Raw genomic sequence first — 17,806 nt, forward strand, 5'->3', positions numbered from 1 at the left:
GCGCAGGCTCAGCGGCCATGGCTCACGGGCCCAGCCGCTCCGCGGCATGTGGGATCCTCCCGGACCGGGGCACGAACCCGCGTCCCCTGCATCGGCAGGCGGACTCTCAACCACTGCGCCACCAGGGAAGCCCCAGTGTGTTATCTTAATTGAACCTCACAACAACCCTGAAAGCATAGGGGAGGAAATCTTTTTCCTCTACCCTCTGGGTTTTTTGACTGGTCTAATAATTTAATTGACATAAGACAGATTAACAGGAGAAAAACAAATTAGTTATGTATGTAGGGGTGGTCCCAAAGATATGAGACCCAAGGGCATGTCGGGCAGCTGAGGCTTCTATACTATCCTGAGCTGAGGAATGGGATGGGGGCCTGAGGCTTCCAAGGGGAGGAGGGTGATGCACAGGACAGTAAGAAGACAGATGTTTGGTGAGTTGATGGTTGCCCTGCCATATAGATAGGTCATTCAGATAAAAGGGATCTCTGGTAATAGCTCTCTCTCTCTGAGTCTGGCCCCAGTTTCAATTCCTTCAGGAAACTGAGGGGGAGGTAAAAAGCCCCTCCTGGGTCTCTTGGGCCCTGATTCTCTTTCGCTCAAAACAATCCACGAGCCAAAGTGGCACATTTTGGGGAGGCTCGTTCTGAACCCCTTCGAAGGGATTCACAACACCAGTTTTTTTTTTAATGTATGAGAAAACAGAAGCTCAGAGAAGTTGAGCGACTTGGTCAGGGTCACCCAGCAAGGGAGAGTCACATCTTCTGATGAAGTCAAGTGATGCCCTTGTAAACCAGACACGCCTGTGAGCTCTGGGGGCCTGAGCCTCTTGACAGACTCGGGGAGTCAGGGTGCAAAATGCCTTCTCTCCCTCTCACCTCCCCCAGGCTCCCCCTCTGTCTGGGAAGAAGGCGAGGGAACCTCTTTTAAAAGACAAGCAAAGAAAGAAGCGGGGCAGAAGGAAGGGGGAGCCAGTGTTCAAAATTGGTAGTGGGGAGACCCAGGGGGAGGGGTGTGCTAGTCTACTAGGGCTTCTGTAACAAAGTATCCCAGACTGGCAGGCTTAAACCACAGGCCTTTACTGTGTCACAGCTCTGGAGGCTGGAAGTCAGCAGGGTGGGTTTCTTCAGAGAACTGTCTCCTAGGCTGGCTGATGCCCCCTCTTTGCGGTACCCTCATTTGGTCCTCCCTCCGTGTGTGTCTCTGTCCTAATCTCTTCTTGTTATGACACCTGTCATATTGGATTAGGGCCCACCCATCTGACCTCATTTTACCATAATTGCCTCTTTAAAGGCCCCAGCCGCCAAATACAGTTACGTTGGGAGGTCCTGGGGGTTAGGACTCCAGCAGATGAATTTTGAGGGAACTCATTTCAGCCCATAATAGAGACTAAGGAAAGTGAACTTGGTCCATGACCCAGAAGACAAGACATTGCAATTGCTTTACGGTTCCCATTAGTTTTCTCTCCTGGCACCGATCAACGTTTGGGTGAGTTGTGGCAGTCTTTTACACAGTATATTCCACCGGACGTATAAAGAAAACAAAGAGATTCAGAGCTGAACTCTTCTGTATTTAGCTTGCTTTATGCTTCATTTTCACTCTCACCTCTGCAGGGCCAGCTTCCAACCTTGTCACATTTTGACGGGGGCAGACAAAGCTGGCGATGACCCCCGTTTCCAGCTAGGTATGACCTGTCTCTCTGCCTTTGTTAGTGCCGCGGAGTGATTTGAGTCACGTGCGCTGCCTGGGAAGCGTGATAAATGCACTGACAGTGAAATCACAATACTGCAGGGACCGGGGAGCGCAGATTTTGCAGCCCTCAGAGCCACGAAGATAAAAGCTAGGGCACCCTTCCATCTGAATGGCATTCTCCATGCTTATTTCTAACAAAATATGCTCAGCATCGTGTTTCAGACCGTGGAAGGTAGCCAGAAGAATTTGAAGGTTTTCTCTGAGGCACTGGACAACTTACAAGGTTATAACTGGAATGTATTGCAAAGACTCAAATTATGAAAATGCTGTGGTCATAGGATATCAGGGACCAAGGGAAGCCTGCAGGTCTTGTAGGCAGTGCCTGGCCCTTGTCTGGACTCCACAGAACCTGCTTTGTGAAGGCAGGAATCCAGCCTAGGTTTCAAGGTAGCCCGAGAAGGTTCCAGAGTTTCCTGCAATAAAGGTTTCAGTATTCACCGAACATCAGGGTCTCAAAGGACTTTTGTTGGTTTCCTCGATTTCCTTCATTACTTCATATGGTAGAGCGTGGGTGTCCACTTTTTTGCATGGAATAGCTTGTCATTTGCTAAAAGAGTCTTCATACGTCATTTCTTGGCTCTTTTTGGTAAGTTGAATGGAAACTCTGTCCATTGTGACGCATCTGTTTCTATCACAGTCCCAGGGAAGCCGCCCCTCACCATCCTGAGTTGTGGGTTGCTTTTTCTGTCTTCGCCGCACTCGCTTGAGTTGTGACTTTTGAGGGCTGTCCTATTTACTTCTAATCGTGAGGCCCTGGACTCTATTCTGAAATATCCTTACGGAAGAATGTGTATCCCGTACACTTGGGGAAGCTTTTTCCAGGAATACCAAAAGCTTTCAAAATGTGCTCTTTGGATGGGATCCAGCAGCTTTCTTTTTTTCTTTTTTTTTTTAACATCTTACAATGGTGTGTTAGTTTCTGCTTTATAACACAGTGAATCAGCTATACATATCCACACATCCCCATATTCTCCTCCCTCTTGTGTCTCCCTCCCACCCTCCCTATCCCACCCCTCTAGGCGGTCACAAAGCACCGAGCTGATCTCCCTGTGCTATGTGGCTGCTTCCCACTAGCTATCTATTTTACATTTGGTAGTGTATATATGTCCATGCCACTCTCTCACTTCGTCCCAGCTTACCCTTCCCCCTCCCCGTGTCCTCAAGTCCATTCTCTACGTCTGAGTCTTTATTCCTGTCCTGCCCCTAGGTTCTTCAGAACCTTTTTTTTTTTTTAGATTCTGTATGTATGTGTTAGCATACGGTATTTGTTTTTCTCTTTCTGACTTACTTCACTCTGTTTGACAGACTCTAGGTCCATCCACCTCACTGCAAATAACTCAGTTTTGTTTCTTTTTATGGCTGAGTAATATTCCATTGTATACATGTGCCACATCTTCTTTATCCAGTCATCTGTCGAGGGGCGCTTAGGTTGCTTCCATGTCCTGGCTAGATCCAGTAGCTTTCCACAATGGGTGCTTTCAGGAACAGGTTCATGTGTGAGCCAGCTATCATTATCCCAGCCCAAAAGGAATGTGTCCTCCTCAGAGCAGTGCGTGCTTAATCAGTGAGGGGCTGGGTGCTGGTGCCTGAAGTTTGAAAAGTCAGCCTTGGAAGTTAGTGCAAGTTCCTGAAGGGCAGAACTGTACGTTTCCCCTTCTGATTCGAGCCAGACACTTGTCTCCCTGGTCGGTTGTGCATATCAGCCGGCACAGGTCCAGGAGGTGGGTTGGTCTGTTCAATGGCTGCTTCTAGAACACCTTTAATTAAGATCTCCCCTCAGAGGCACTCCCCTCAACTTAGGAGAAAAGGAGGCAACACTGATGTACGAAGAGTGAGGAGGAGCTGCTGTTCATGGCTGTTCGTGACTGCCCCAGGTTTGGCCCAGTGAAGTCCCCTTCATTCCTCTACACTACTGGAGAGGGTCATGACCTTGCAGTGGCCTGGAAGTTCCCAGGCTTTCAGGGAGCATTTATCAGTCATTCACGATCTTCTCAGGCTGCAGGGCATGAGAAGACATGTCATGGACTTTCTCCTCAAGCAGCTGATACTCTAGTTCAGGGTAAACAGATGTGAAAATAAGAAAGCACAATTCAGGACTGTGTCGTGTACACACTGGTAGGTGTGCTCCAGACACTACGAACAGCTGCTCGAGGTGGGCTCAGCAGCCAGAGAATTGCATCCTCTTTTTTTTTTCTTTATGTTTAAAAAATTTTAATTTTATATTGGAGTCTAGTTGAGTTATAATGTTGTGTTAGTTTCAGGTGTACAGCAAAGTGATTCAGAGATATATGTATCTTTCAGGTTCTTTTCCCATATAGGTAGAGTTCCCTGTGCTATACAGTAGGTCCTTGTTGATTATCTATTTTATATATAGTAGTGTGTATGTGTTAACCCCAAACTCCTAATTGATCCCTCCCCTCCATGTTTCCCCTTTGGTAACTGTAAGTTTGTTTTCTATGTCTGTGAGTCTGTTTCTGTTTTGTAAACAAGTTCATTTGTATCATTTTTTTAGATTCCACATATAAGTGATATGGTATGGTATCTGTCTTTGTCTGACTTACTTCACTTAGTCTGATAATCTCTAGGCCCATCCATGTAGCTGCAAATGGCATTATTTCATTCTTTTTACGGCTGAGTAGTATTCCATTGTGTATTGTATCACATCTTCCTTACCCATTCCTCTGCTGATGGACATTTCAGTTGCTTCTGTGTCTTGACTGTTGTCAATAGTGCTGCTATGAACATTGGGGTGTGATGCATCCTCTTTCCTCACTGTGGCTTCTCAGATGCGGATCTCCTTCAAGTTCCCGTCACCCCAGCCCCTTAACCTGGCCCTTTCCTGCTTTTCCAGTGAGGCTGCTCAAGAAATCCTATCTCAGATGAGTTTAAACCAGGGTGAATCTGGCCACAGGATTCGAAGCCTTTATACTCCTGGGAGCTCCCTCAGGATTTGATGGAAATAAAGGAGGGACTGGGCTGAAGGAGCAGAAGAGAGAGCCATTTCTACTGTCTCATCATGGATAGAGTTCATAAATCCTTGGAAAGCCATAAAAAGACTGCCTGAGTATTCATTTCAAGGACAGAATGATATGTAGGCAACATAAGAACAGGAGACTGTGTGCATGGCCACAGCAGGGCAAAGAGGAGAAAAAAAGCGGTCCAAACCCTAGATGGTGATAGGATAGGGCACCTGCAACTGGTCCTTACCCTGAGACCACGGGAAGAAAATAAACATGGCGGCTAGGAAGCCAGCTCTGGGATACAGACGTGTCCCCTGGGGTTATACCCCTGGAAGCTCTGTGCTCCCCACTCCTGAGCTCTGTACTCCTCACCCACTGGGGCCCAGACCCCCCTCCCCCATGATGAGCAGCAGTGATTTGGAGCTGCGGAGTCTGCTGCAGGGAGAACAGAGTCTCTGATTCCATTGGTCCTGGCACGTGGAGCCGGCAGTCAATTCTGCTGTAGGGGGTTAGGTGTGCAGGTGATTTTTAGCACACCACTGCTTCTTGTGCTTGTGTTAGGTATTTGGGGCTGGCCCAGGGACCAGTTCTGTATATCCTATTTGTAAGGAAAATATATGCTGAACATGAAGCAAGTGAAATGTATGTTTGAGCAGCAAGCCTTTGTGAAATGAAGATCAGAGCAACTGGGAATTTTATCTGGACCGCCAAGGCATAGAGGAATGAGCGTTAGAGGAGGGTGCGGAGACCTGGGTACAAATATCATCTCTGATACAAATTCACAGATTTTAGCAAAAAGCGAAATTCCCCGAGAGTTGTTATCTGTAAGAGGAGGGACTTGATTAGATGATTTCTGAGGTCCCGCTGTGTTCTGGAATTCTGCTCTTTCTGAAAGGCAGCCTAAAATGGGATGTGTCACCTCTAAGAATCCCAAATGCCGGTCAGGTATCCATCCCTTTGCCTTTTATTCGTGAGTCTCCTGGTGTCCCCATGAGTCTGTCGTAGTCAGCGATGCTGTTTCCTCCCGGTGTCTGTACACAAGGTTGGGAACGTCTCTCCAGGAAAAGGTTTAGAGGTGAGAATTTCTCAGTTTTCCTTAACTGATTCTTTTGTTTCATGCCTTTGTAAAAATAAAATTGTCTCCACATGCTCTTGGCTTCCATGTCTTGGCTGTGAGATCTCAGCCTTGAGAAACCATCAGGCCAGGTAAGCTGTTTTTATTGTTATTACATCACATCTCAAGGAGAGCCTCCCAGGATGCATCCCCAGATCAAATGCCTGTAATTTCCTTTGATTGGAAACATGGAAGGATCTCCTTGTGCAGTGAATTACAGCAAATACAAAGTGAAGGACAATTCTTGGTCACTTTACACGGAGCAGGGAATTTTGAAAAGTTTGGAATTTTGGTATTTTGGATTTGTACTTTAAATGAACAAGGGGATCAAACTAAATGGAACCTACACTGAATCTGGCTAGTGAAAATAGATCTCTTAGTTTATAGAATTTATCATCTTGGGATCTTATATATCAGGTTTCCTTGTAGTGTCTCTATTTATTTAGGTAGTAAATGTGGTGTTTTAGAAACATTTTTCCTTTCTAATTATATATTTATTTATTTATTTTGAAAGGAAAAAGAGAAATCCACAGAAACATTTCTCAGAAGCTTCCAATGAGGCAAACCTTAGGAAAAATGCATATTACGATCTGAAATGCATATTATGATCTGTAGTTAAATAAGCATGTTTTGGTTTATAAGCTGAGTGTACCCATACCATCAGCATGAGATATATATAGAGTTTTCCCTTTGAAAACATTTCTGTCCAGAATCCAGGCAATGGACCTTTATTTCTTTTCTCTGGATCAGAGAGATCATTAAAAGGAATTCTAGCTCGGTACTTTGCTTACTTTCCCATCAGAGATAACTAATTCCGTCTCACCTGTGTTACAACCGCGTAGAAGCATTTGATAGTGTTTCACAAGCTAAGGAGTGGAGCAACTAACAAAATTTCTGACTCTGTTGGTTACAGTTTTGAGAACTGTAGTGGGATACACTTAATTCTTAGCATAAAAACATGTCATTGATTTTTTTTTTTAAAGAAAGGGAAATAACATGAATGAGTGCTGTGAACCGGACATTGATGTATTTACGGTATTTGGAGCTGTTGTTGCTTTTATGTTGGAAGTTAGTAAAGTGAGACATGGAGAAGTTACGTCACCTGTCAGAGGACACACTGAATAAGTGGCAAAGCTGGTGTCCAACCTCAGAAAAAAAAAAAGAAAAGAAGAGTTTTTACTGTCTAGCTGTTGAATATGTATGTCACTTGAAAATGAGGAACCACATTATCTCTAAGATACCCACCCATGTTTTTTGTGGGATGAAAGACAGCTGGAATAATGTGAAAATCAGCGGTTCCCCTGATTGTGGGAATATATTCTCTGGAGTAAAGTTTAAGCACTTCTAACATTAAATATTATATTAATCACTATTAGCTCTGGGAATCTGCCCAAACAAGTCATTCTTCCAACAATGTTTGTCTTCAGCCAACTTAGGCAATCGGCCACTGAATGAGGCATTTTTCCCCCTAAAAGACACGATTTGACCAGTAAGAATTTGGTTATGCAATTAAGTGTTGAGAAATTGGGAGGTAAAAACTCTGGACTTGGAAATCTTGGTATTTTGATGATCTAAAGTATAAACAGTTTTTCCCCCTGCAGTAAATAACAGCTGTACAAATTTTAATTTCACATCGGCCAATCTTCCAAGCTACACTGCAAGCTATAAGTTAAGATATGAGGATAATAATTAAGAAAAGTCAAAATGCCATCAGCAGTGAGAACCTGTTTTTTAAAAAAGAAAAGGAAAAGAAGGGAAAATTCCTTTAGAAAATGACCTAAGACTTTTTTTTCCTGTTAAAAAATGAGAAAAGTGAAAGAATTTTCAAAGAATGTCGACCGATGATAGAGTTTCTTGTAAAAACTATACTTTTTAGTGGAACTCTAATCAGAAGTTTAGGAGTCAGTAGACTCTTCTAAAGGCAACAAGAGATAGTATTATCAGGATTTTATGAGTATGATATCTGCCGTAATCTAGTCAGCGGCACCTTGTTTTAGTTGTGGAGTGACGGGCTTAGTAAAGTGGGCATCCACGGCTGCTGGAGGGAAGATGCCAGCCAGCAGGGTCATGGGCACCAGTGGAGCCACAGTGGGACCAGGGGATGCCAGCGTGGACCGGAAGGAGGGCGGGGCCTTCACTTTCAAATAGTTCATCCTTGATTATTTCTTTGGAAAAGGTGCTTCTGGAATTTCCATTGGTATCTGATATATAAGGACAGATGATGAGGGGCGAGAAAGACTTAGCCCAAGTAGTTGGGCTGAAAGCAATGTATGAATTAGACACATGATAGAAAACAACATCTTTTGTTAATATTTTTATTCAAGTGGTTTTATATTAAAAATTTAGTGTTCCTGATAGTTTAATTGCTAATTGAACGTAAAGATATATCCCACTAGTTTACTAAAAATCTATTTTTAATAAACGGATTATTTAAAACATGGATTTTCATAGTGGGAAAAATGACAGCTTTTAGGAAAGCAAGAAAAACTCTATTAAAAATTTTTTAAATTATATTCATTTAAAATTTTTAATTATTTTTAAAAATATATAATTTATTTACATGCTATAAAATGAGAGGGTTATGAAACAGCATCTGCTGAAAAGTAATCTCCTCTCTCCTCCAGCCTTTCACCCCACTGACCCTTCCAGGTCACCCAGCTGCCCCTCTGGGAGGGGCTGGTATTACCAGTTTTTCCGTATGCTTCAGAGAAGGTCTGCGCTTTTATAAGGAAATATGTTTTCTTCTATCCCCCTCTATTTTTTACACAAGTATTGACATAGTATGTTGGATCCTTTATTTTTACTTAATGATATATTTCAGAGATGATATATTATGGTATATTTGACATATTATGATATATGATGTATTAATGATATATCTCATATCGGTACATAAAACGCTTCTTCATTCTTTTATTTCTATTGTGGTGAAACATACATAACATGAAATTTTCCATTTTTAAGTGTACGGTCCTGTGGCGTTACATACATTCACATTGTTGTGCAACCATACCACCATTTATTTCTAGAACTTTTTCATCATCCCAGCTGAAACTCTGTACCCATTAAACAATAACTCCCTCTACCCCCAGCCCCCAGTAACCACCATTCTGCTTTCTCTCTCTAAGAATTTGACTATTTTAACTATCTCAGAATGAGTAGAATCATATAAATGTTATCCTTTCGTGTCTGGCTTATTTCACTTAGCATAATATCCTCGAGTTTTATCCATGTTGTAGCATATATCAGGATTTCATTTCCTTTTAATGGCTGAATACCATTGTATGCATATACTGCACTGGGTTTATCCATTCATCTGTCAATGGACATTTGTGTTGTTTCCACCCTTTTCCATTCTTTTTAATGGCTGTGTAGTATTCTGTTCCATGGTTGTAGCATATTATATAAACCGGTTCCCTAGTGATGAGCAGCAGGTTATTTCCATGTTTCAGTGAATAACAGTGAACCTACACTCTTTGACACATGCGTGTATCTAGTAAACAAATTTCTTGAAATGGATTGGCTAAAACGAAATGTTATGGGCATCACAAATTTTGGGCTCTTGCCAACTTGTCCTCCATGGACCTTGTCCCCACTTGCACCCCCCTAGAGACTGCCTGCTTCCCGACCCCTCACTAACACAGTGTCGCCAAACTCCTTTGCTCACCTCGTGGTGGAAAACGCTGTCTCAGCGCAGTTGCATTGACATTTCTCTGGAGTGAACCCTCAGTGTTTCAGGGCCGTTGTGTTGTCTTTCACTGGGACTATCTTCATGTCTTTTGTTCATGTCTCAGGTGGGCTGTTGAGTTTTTTCCTCCCTCTTCTCTATATTGGCTGTTGCTGAAAAATTTGCTTTCCTTTGGCATCCTTACCACAGCCTGTGGGAAGCTTTTGGAACCGTGCCGTGAAACGGGAATTTTGTCTAAGAATAGTGAAACCTGCTTTTCAACACCATTGGCCAAATACTGGCTCAGTGACAATAGTTTTGTTAAGGGGACAGACTTTAGGAGGCAGGAGCTGTAGGGGGCTTTATATTCAGAAGGAAGTTTATCTACTCTCACAGTGTGTTTAAAGGACTTATTCATCTTTCAAAAGGTGGATGCGTAAACACAAGACAATACATAACGTGAGATGTACTGAAAAAATAACCGAAAGATAGCAGGCTTTCACACCCACCCAAGGACCAGGGCAGGGTGTTGGCAGGGGGTGGTTTCGGGTATGATGAGGCCTGAACAGAGCACGGTTAGGAGGAAGCTCTTTAAGAAAAAGAATCCCAAGTGACCAGATTGCTAGCTCCACTCGCAGGCCTGGGGAGGGGCCCTGCAGCCCCAGATTCCGTGGCCTCTTGGCACGTGGGACTCTGGAGTGCAGGCCGCACCAGCTGGGCCTCGGGGTCACAGCCACGCTGCCCGCAGGGTCCTGGGAGCACGTCCAGCGATGCCGGTGACAGCTAGAGGTCTCAGTGCAAGCACCAACGTGCTTCCAACCGCGTCCACAGGGGGCGAGGGTGAGATGGCCCCTTTAGTGATGGGGATGTCCATGTCACCTGCCTGCCCTCGGTGACTTCTCAGTACCGTGTCACCGACGTGCTCCGCGCACCCAGCATCATGCTGGTACCACAGAGAAGCTTAAGGTCAGTGGTAAGTCTAGCTGAAGAGAGCGAACATACAGAAGCCTGACATCAAAGAGACTTTGCAGCGTCTATACCTGTCATCTCCAGAGCGGGAGTGGTGGGTACTCCTCTTGGGGTGGGTAGACGGTATCAGAGTGTGTGTGTGTATGTGTGTGTGTGTGTGTGTGTGTGTGTGTATACACACGCATACACAAACATACATATATGTACACATATGCGCACATGTATGTATGTCAGAATGTATGTATATATCTCCACATCTAATAGAACCTTAATACTATTTATAAATTAATAAATAAATGTGTATAGGGATGTTCAGAGTTTTAACACTCTTTGCTTATTGGGATGTGTCATCGGAAAGGCACGGAGACCATTCATCTTGACTGACAATGCCCTAGAAGCGGAACTGATGATGTAGCCCTGTGACTGATGTATGTGCAGACATTTGAGACCCAGGGAGGGAAGACACTGTGCGGGCAGGGCTGTGCGGTGGTGAACTCTATGTGTCCACTAGTCTGGGCCACGAGGTGCCCAGGTACTTGGTGAAACACTTTTCTGGGTGTTTCCGGGAGGGCGTTCCTGGATGAGATGAACGTTTGAGTTGGTGGACTCAGTAGCGCAGACGATCCTTCCCGACATGGCGGCCTCATCCAGTCCGCCAAGGCCTGAATAGACAGCAAGGCAGAGCGAGGAGAATTTGTCCCCTCTGCCTGCCTGTCCTCCAGCCGGACAGCGGTCTGCTCTCGCCTTCGGACTCGGACTAGAACGAGACCTTCAGGCCTCCTGGGTCTCCAGCCTCCAGACTCACGCTGCAGCTCGTGGACTTGTCAGCCTCCGTGATCGTGCGGACCAATCCCTTGTAATAGATCCCTATCCGTCGTCTGTTGTTTCTGCGTCTCTGGAGGACCCTGGCCAGCAGCTGCCGGGCCCCCTGTAATCTCAGGCTGGCCCACGTTCCTGAGCCCCGGATCCCTGCAGAACCACGCGGGGAGCTTTAAGAAATGCTAGTGCTTGGGTTTCTCAGAGAGTCTGATTGATTGACGGATTGATTGAGTTTACAACGCTAAACATTTATTATTTTCCGTGATTCTCTGAGTTGTTTGGATAGAGTTCTCTTGGTCTGTGTTGGCTTGGCCAAGGCTGGATAGTCTACAAAGGTATCATTCACGTGACCGGCCATTGTTAGACTGGTTAGTCCTGTTTAAAGCTTCTCTAGAAGCTTCCTTGGCCAGAGACTCTGATTGAATTGGTAGTTTTCAAAAGCTCCCCCAGCGTCCGGGTGGAGAACAAGTGATGCAAATTCTAGCGTCGCAGTTGCTGGAAACCTGATCTGTCGGCTCGGAGACACTGCCCCCCATCTCAGGTGTGGCCTCAGGCTGGCCAAGCATACAGGACGGAGGAGGACACCCGCCACCTGGTTACACACCCTCCTGCCTGATGCTGACCGAGGTGGTTTAGAACTGGTTCTGAACTGGAAGGATGGCTCTGTGAGCCTGTGGGCAGGAGGGAGGGGCTGAGAGGCTGGGCAGGGCCGTGGTCAAGGGCCCGGCCTCCTGACTCTGCCGCCTGCATCCACCAATCCTCAGTTTACCCTTCTGTCGAATGGACACGGTTAAAGACAGAACCACCTCCTGGAGTTGTTGGGAAGATTCAGCTGACACAGAAAAAGTGCTTAGAGTGATAATTAGTTGTCACCTGCACAGGTGTTGGTTACTGTCACTGAGACACGCGTCCCCCTCCACGTACACGTGCACCTGCCCCCAGGTTTGCATTCTTGCCACGTTTGCCTTGCTGGCCAAAACGCTTTGGCTGGTTCCTTATTGTTCATGTTAGCTGAGGTCCTTGTCTGGCTGTACTCGAGTTCTCCAGGCCTAGGGGTCCATCACACATGTAAGGCGACTTTGGATGTCTCTGCTCTGGACCAGTCTGTGCTCATTTTCAAAGTGCAGTTTTCAAGGGCGTCTTCATCTGGTTGTATTTCTAGGAGGGATGTTTCACTTTCACTCATGTCGTGTACTGACAACGCATGATGGTGCTGTCACCTGTGCTTTCGGGAAAGACTGGAAGCACCAGAAAAGATGGGGTTTAAAAACGTCAACAACCTGAGTTGCCACACGGAGGGCAAAACGAGCTAGCTCTGTGGCCTGCATGGCCCCTCAGGATCCCACGCCTGACGCTGTGTACCTGTGGGGTCACAGCTTATGGCCCCGCACAGGGGGACAGAGCATCCTGGGGCTGGTTCAGTGACATTTGCCGTCCAATGCGGCAGCTTTATATGGACGACTACATTTTTACTGATGGTTTTAGTAGATCTGATACCAGCTAGGCTGTGACCCGTGTAAGTGGTGTTAATATGCTGTTATTTTTAAGTGGGGTGTGCACGGAATCAGGCATATTGTCTTGTCAGCACATTGAATTTAGCCCAGTAAAGGAATTTACAGCAGCACTTCCTTCCTTCTGGAGGCCCTTGGAGAGAATCCATTTCTTTGCTTCTTCCAGCTTCAAGGTGCTGCCTGCATTCCTTGGCTGGTGGCCCCTTCCTGCATCTTCAAAGCCAGCCATCACCTCACTCCGACCTCTTCTTTCATCCTCACTTCTCCTTCTCTGACTCTCCTGCCTCCCTCTTTTCCTTATAAGGACCTTGCTGATGACATTGGGCCTATCCGGGTAATCCGGTAGGTAGGTGTTGCTATTCTCATGTTATGGGTCGGAAAACATGGCTCAAAGGGTCCTTGCTGTTCCTGGTGCCCCATTCCTCTTGAGAACCGTGGATGATGGAATAGCCCGTACTCGTTCTGGGTTTCTCATCACTCTTGTAAGGATCCATTGTGATTAAAAGAAAACTCTGAGCTTTTAAAATGATTATTTTTCTACTCTTTCCTTCCAGTTTTATTGAGGTGTCATTGACATACAGCACTACAGAAGTTTAAGGTGCATAGCATAACGATTTAACTTACAGACATCATGACATGGTGACCACAATAAGTTCCGTGAACATCCATCATCTCGTATAGATACGAAATAAAGGAAAAAGAAAACATTTTTTCCTTGTGATGGGAGCTCAGGATTTATTCTCTTAACAACTCTCGTATACAGCATACAGCAGTGTTGATTATGTTTGCTGTTGTAGGTGTTGTGCATTCCCTCCCTAGTACTTACTTACCTTAAACTAACAATACTGTGAGTGAGATGGTCTCCATTTTTGTTTTTCCTTTGCTTTTTTGTCTACTGAGGTATAATGGCCATACAGTACATTGCACATGAATTGAAAGTGCACAGTTTGATCCGTGCGTGGATCTGCTTCCTATCACTGTAGATTACACTGCATTTTCAAGGACTTTATATAAAAGGAATCACACGGCGTGAACTCTTTTTGCGCCCACAGCCGTGTTGGGATTCATCCTAGTCTTCGTGTGTGTCACTGGTTCGTGCCTTTGTGTTGCCTGGTGGCAGTCCCTCGTTGGTCCGGTCACCTGTGAATGGCCATTTAGCTTGTGTCCAGTTTGGGGCTATGACACGTACAAGCGTTCACGCACGAGTCTGGGTGTGGGCCTGTGCTTTCTTTTCCCCTGTGGTCACACCTCCTAACTGAATGTTGGGCCACGTGGCAGATTGTTTAACTTTTCAAGAAACTGCCCGACTATCTTCTGCCATCGCTCAACCATTTTACACCCCCGCCAGCCATGAATGAAAGTTCCGGTTGCTCTGCCCTTCTAAAGAACCCTTGGTGTGGCCAGTTTTTCAATTCTTGCAATTCTGACATGTGTGTGGTGGTATCTTAGAGAAGTTTGCATTTGCATTTCCTTAATGCCTAAGGATGTGGGGTGTTTTTTCATGTGCATATTTGCCATCTGTATATCTTCTTTCGTGAAGTATCTATACAAATATTTTGCCATTTTTTATTGGACTGTTTGTTTTCATATTATAGCATTTGAGAGTTCTTTATATATTCTAGACAAAAGTCCTTTATCAAGTATGTGATTTGCAAACATTTTCTCCCAGCCAGTGGGCTTATCTTTTCATTCTCTTAACAGTGTCTTTCAAAGAGAAGAACTGAATCTTGATGAAATCCAATTTATTGATTTTTTCTTTTGTCAGTTGTGCTTGTTGTTGTTGTATCTATGAGATTTGCCCAATGCAAGGTGGCAGTGCTTTTCTCCTGTGTGTTCTTATGGACGTTTTATCTATCTAGTTAAGTTTTATATATTCATATTTTACATTTAGGTCAGTGATCCAATTTGAATTAATTTTTGTATAGAGTGTGAGATATGAATCAAAGGTTTTAAAAAAAATATGTACTGGACCATTTGTTTCAGGACCATTTGTTGAAAAAGCTATACTTTTCCCACTGAGTTGCTTTTGCGTTTTTGTTGAAAATCAATTGACCATATAGGCATGAGTCTATTTCTAGACTCTCTATTTTGTTCCATGATCAGTTTTCCATCTTTCCATCAATACCAGGCTGTCTTGATAACTGTAACTTTCTAAGTCTCAAAATCTCAGGTCCTGTGGGCCCTCCATCTTTTTCTTTTCAAGGTTGTTTTAGCCATTCTAGGTACTTTGCCCTTCCACATATTTTAGAAACAGCAGAAAGGGCAACTGTTTGGAAGTAACTCAGGGATTAAATATGACGATTGGGTTTCACAGCGCCCTTTGCCCGAGCTGTTTTGGGGGTGATGGAGGAAGCCAGCCGAGGACGGAGCCGGGGGGGACGTAGGGGCAGGTTTGTGTTCAGTGGAGGGGGGAGGCGGAAGCTAGAGACACACATGGGGTTCAGAGGGGGCAGAGCCCTTTCAAAATGGGGGGATTTTAGTCTGTTAAGATGGAAAGGTTCACATTTCAAGGAAGTAGTCAAACACACAAGAACAGAGAGAGAAATACTAGTGTAGGGTTATTGTGGGGATGGAGGGCAGGCCCCTCCCTCCCCACAGTGGGATGCTGGGGAAGGTATAAATAGTTATAGGGATGGTGAGGGGATTTGATGGGGTTTCTGTCTGATGACATCTGTTTTCTCTGAGGATTAGGGGCTGAGGTCTGCTGAGCAGGGGGAAGTTGAGGGCGGAGTGGTTGGAAGTTTGAGGAAAGTGCAGCAAGGATGAAGTCGTCCACAAAGCAAGTGGGAGAAGGAGTTGACCCGAGAAATGGGGCGGGACCACCCGCAGGCCGGGGATCCTGAGTCACCTTTTCTGAGCTGCTGGGCTGCACCCTGGGAGGGAGAGCCCTGCAGCAGATAAAGCAGGGAGCTGAGCTGGTCCAGGCGAGCATGGGGGGAGTTGGGGGTGTGTGTGCAGGCCGGGGTACGGATGCTGTTCAAACAGCAGTTTGTCTGCATAAGAAAGCAGAGGACTGATGGTTTGGAGAAAGTAAAGGAGTTGGTGCCTGAGCTCCTCTGGGGGGAGCAGTGGGGATGCCTGAAGAGGCTGCGGGATGTGTACTCTCCAGACTCGGGCGTGAATGTCGGGAGGACAAGACCCCGCGTGTGCCTGGGGAGGATGGGGGCACCCAGGGAAAGATCATGGGAGCTGGGGAGTCGAGGGGGCCAAGAGACCAGGAGGCATCCGCGTGGACCCTGACCTTGCCTGAGCGATGGTGGGACCAGGGATGGAGAGGGGGGCTGAGCCAGGAGCCAGGGGCAGGAGAGGACAATGGCAGAGACAGGCTCAGGAGCACGGTTGAGGCGTGAGCTTCAGAGAAGCAGCGTTAGAATTCTCTTCCTCTGACGCAAGAGGTAGCGGTACCAGAAGAGGGTTAAGATTCATGTGAGGGACTCACCCATACATCCCTTCAACAGCTCACCCTCGCGCCAGGGCCGTGGTGCAAAAGGCTTTCAAAATTTTCTTTATTTGTGGGTGAAATTTATTTATTTTTTGAGTGAAAATAAATTGAATGACGGGAGTTAGGCTTGCAATCACAGGGGTAAAGAAAAAACGGAAAGAAAAGAAAGAAAAAGAAAAGTCTATTCACAGTCTAAAAAGTCTAAAAAGTCTAAAAAGAAAAGAGCTATTCACAGTCGTAAGCAAGACTGGCGCATCAGCACATGAATTCTGGAGGCAGATAATGTCTGCTGATCTGTATTCCAGAGACAAGAGAGAGTTCAGGCATTTGGCTGGGTGAAGCAGGGATGCTGGCGACGGTTTTGTAAGACAACACCTGGGACTTGGGCAAACACGATTGTCCTAAGTGGCTTGAGATGTGGACAGAAATGGGAGTTGCACTGGACTTTGGGGTCCCTCAACCCCTCCCTGTTGGACCAGCCTGACTACCAGGAGGCCAGTGAAGTTCCCCAATTCCCTCTGAGAGCCTCTTGGAGAGAAGACTGCCTCATCTAGTCTGGCTTCTCCAGGGAGGGAGCCGGTATCTCAGGTCACTGGGAGGCCGTCCCACAGGGAGATGTGGGTTGTGCTCTCTGATGAGGTACCCCCCCCCCATGCTGCTCTGCTTCCCTATTCCTCAGCCACATCCTTAAGAAGCCACACCTCCCAGTCTCCCCAGTAGGTAATTACATGCGTTATTGGTAAAGCATTAAAGTCACAGGTCAGCCCCTATCAGAACATTTGCTTCTCACATTCCCAGAAGCGGTGCAGTTAAATATTTTTCTTTTTCGGACCCTGGGGGCAAACAAAGAAAATCACTGTTATTTCTTCTGTTGATTCTCCGTGTGAACTCAGGCCAGGGCTGTGTGTGCAGATCTAGGTTCCCGAGGCCATTGGTGCCTTCTTTAAAAAGGCAGCCTCGGGCTTCCCGGGTGGCGCAGTGGTTGAGAGGCTGCCTGACGATGCAGGGGACACGGGTTCGTGCCCCGGTCCGGGAGGATCCCACGTGCCGCGGAGCAGCTGGGCCCGTGAGCCATGGCCGCTGAGCCTGCGCGTCCGGAGCCTGTGCTCCGCAACGGGAGAGGCCACAACAGCGAGAGGCCCGCTTACCGCAAAAACAAACAAACAAACAAACAAAAAACAGATACACAAAATACTGCTCCTTGGCCATAACTAAATGAAGAGTTAGTGAAATAGTGCCTCCATGTACCCGCAGCCTATACGCGCACTTTGAACAGATACCCTGTCTACCAATGTTCCAAAGGGTTTAACCTGGTAGATAATGCTTGCTTGTTGCTTGCCGAGTTGATCAGCGTAGGTTGGGCTGGCATCCGTCTGTGTGAGGTTCATGCAGTATGGAAGCTGTACCATGGCTCCTCTGTTTTCAGGCTGTGCACTTCTCAAGGTTTTGTTGTTGTAACTCATTGGCCATCCACGACTGTGGTGCTTCCCTCAGGGGAGAAGATGCACAGTCACGAAAGAAGACGGGTATTGGAAAAGAATCTGAAAAACAATATATATATATATATATATATATATA

At 45.9% G+C, this 17,806-nt stretch overlaps 1 protein-coding gene and 1 long non-coding RNA gene across 2 annotated transcripts in view; one reads left to right on the plus strand and one right to left on the minus strand.

The window, feature by feature from the left end:
* Nucleotides 1-17,806, plus strand: part of SPATA13 (spermatogenesis associated 13) — a 256,520-nt gene that overhangs the window by 3,280 nt on the left and 235,434 nt on the right. The window lies entirely within an intron of this gene.
* The window catches only part of LOC113625767 (uncharacterized), a 6,185-nt gene continuing 5,728 nt past the window's right edge, over nucleotides 17,350-17,806 (minus strand). Inside the window, exon 3 of the long non-coding RNA XR_003434845.1 lies at nucleotides 17,350-17,769. This is a non-coding gene — a long non-coding RNA (uncharacterized LOC113625767). The remainder of the gene's footprint in view (nucleotides 17,770-17,806) is intronic.

The sequence above is a fragment of the Aethalodelphis obliquidens genome, unplaced genomic scaffold, assembly GCF_003676395.1.
Source record: "Aethalodelphis obliquidens isolate GAN/ISIS:26980383/991018 unplaced genomic scaffold, ASM367639v1 scaffold16, whole genome shotgun sequence".
NCBI classification, from domain to species: Eukaryota; Metazoa; Chordata; class Mammalia; order Artiodactyla; family Delphinidae; genus Aethalodelphis; species Aethalodelphis obliquidens.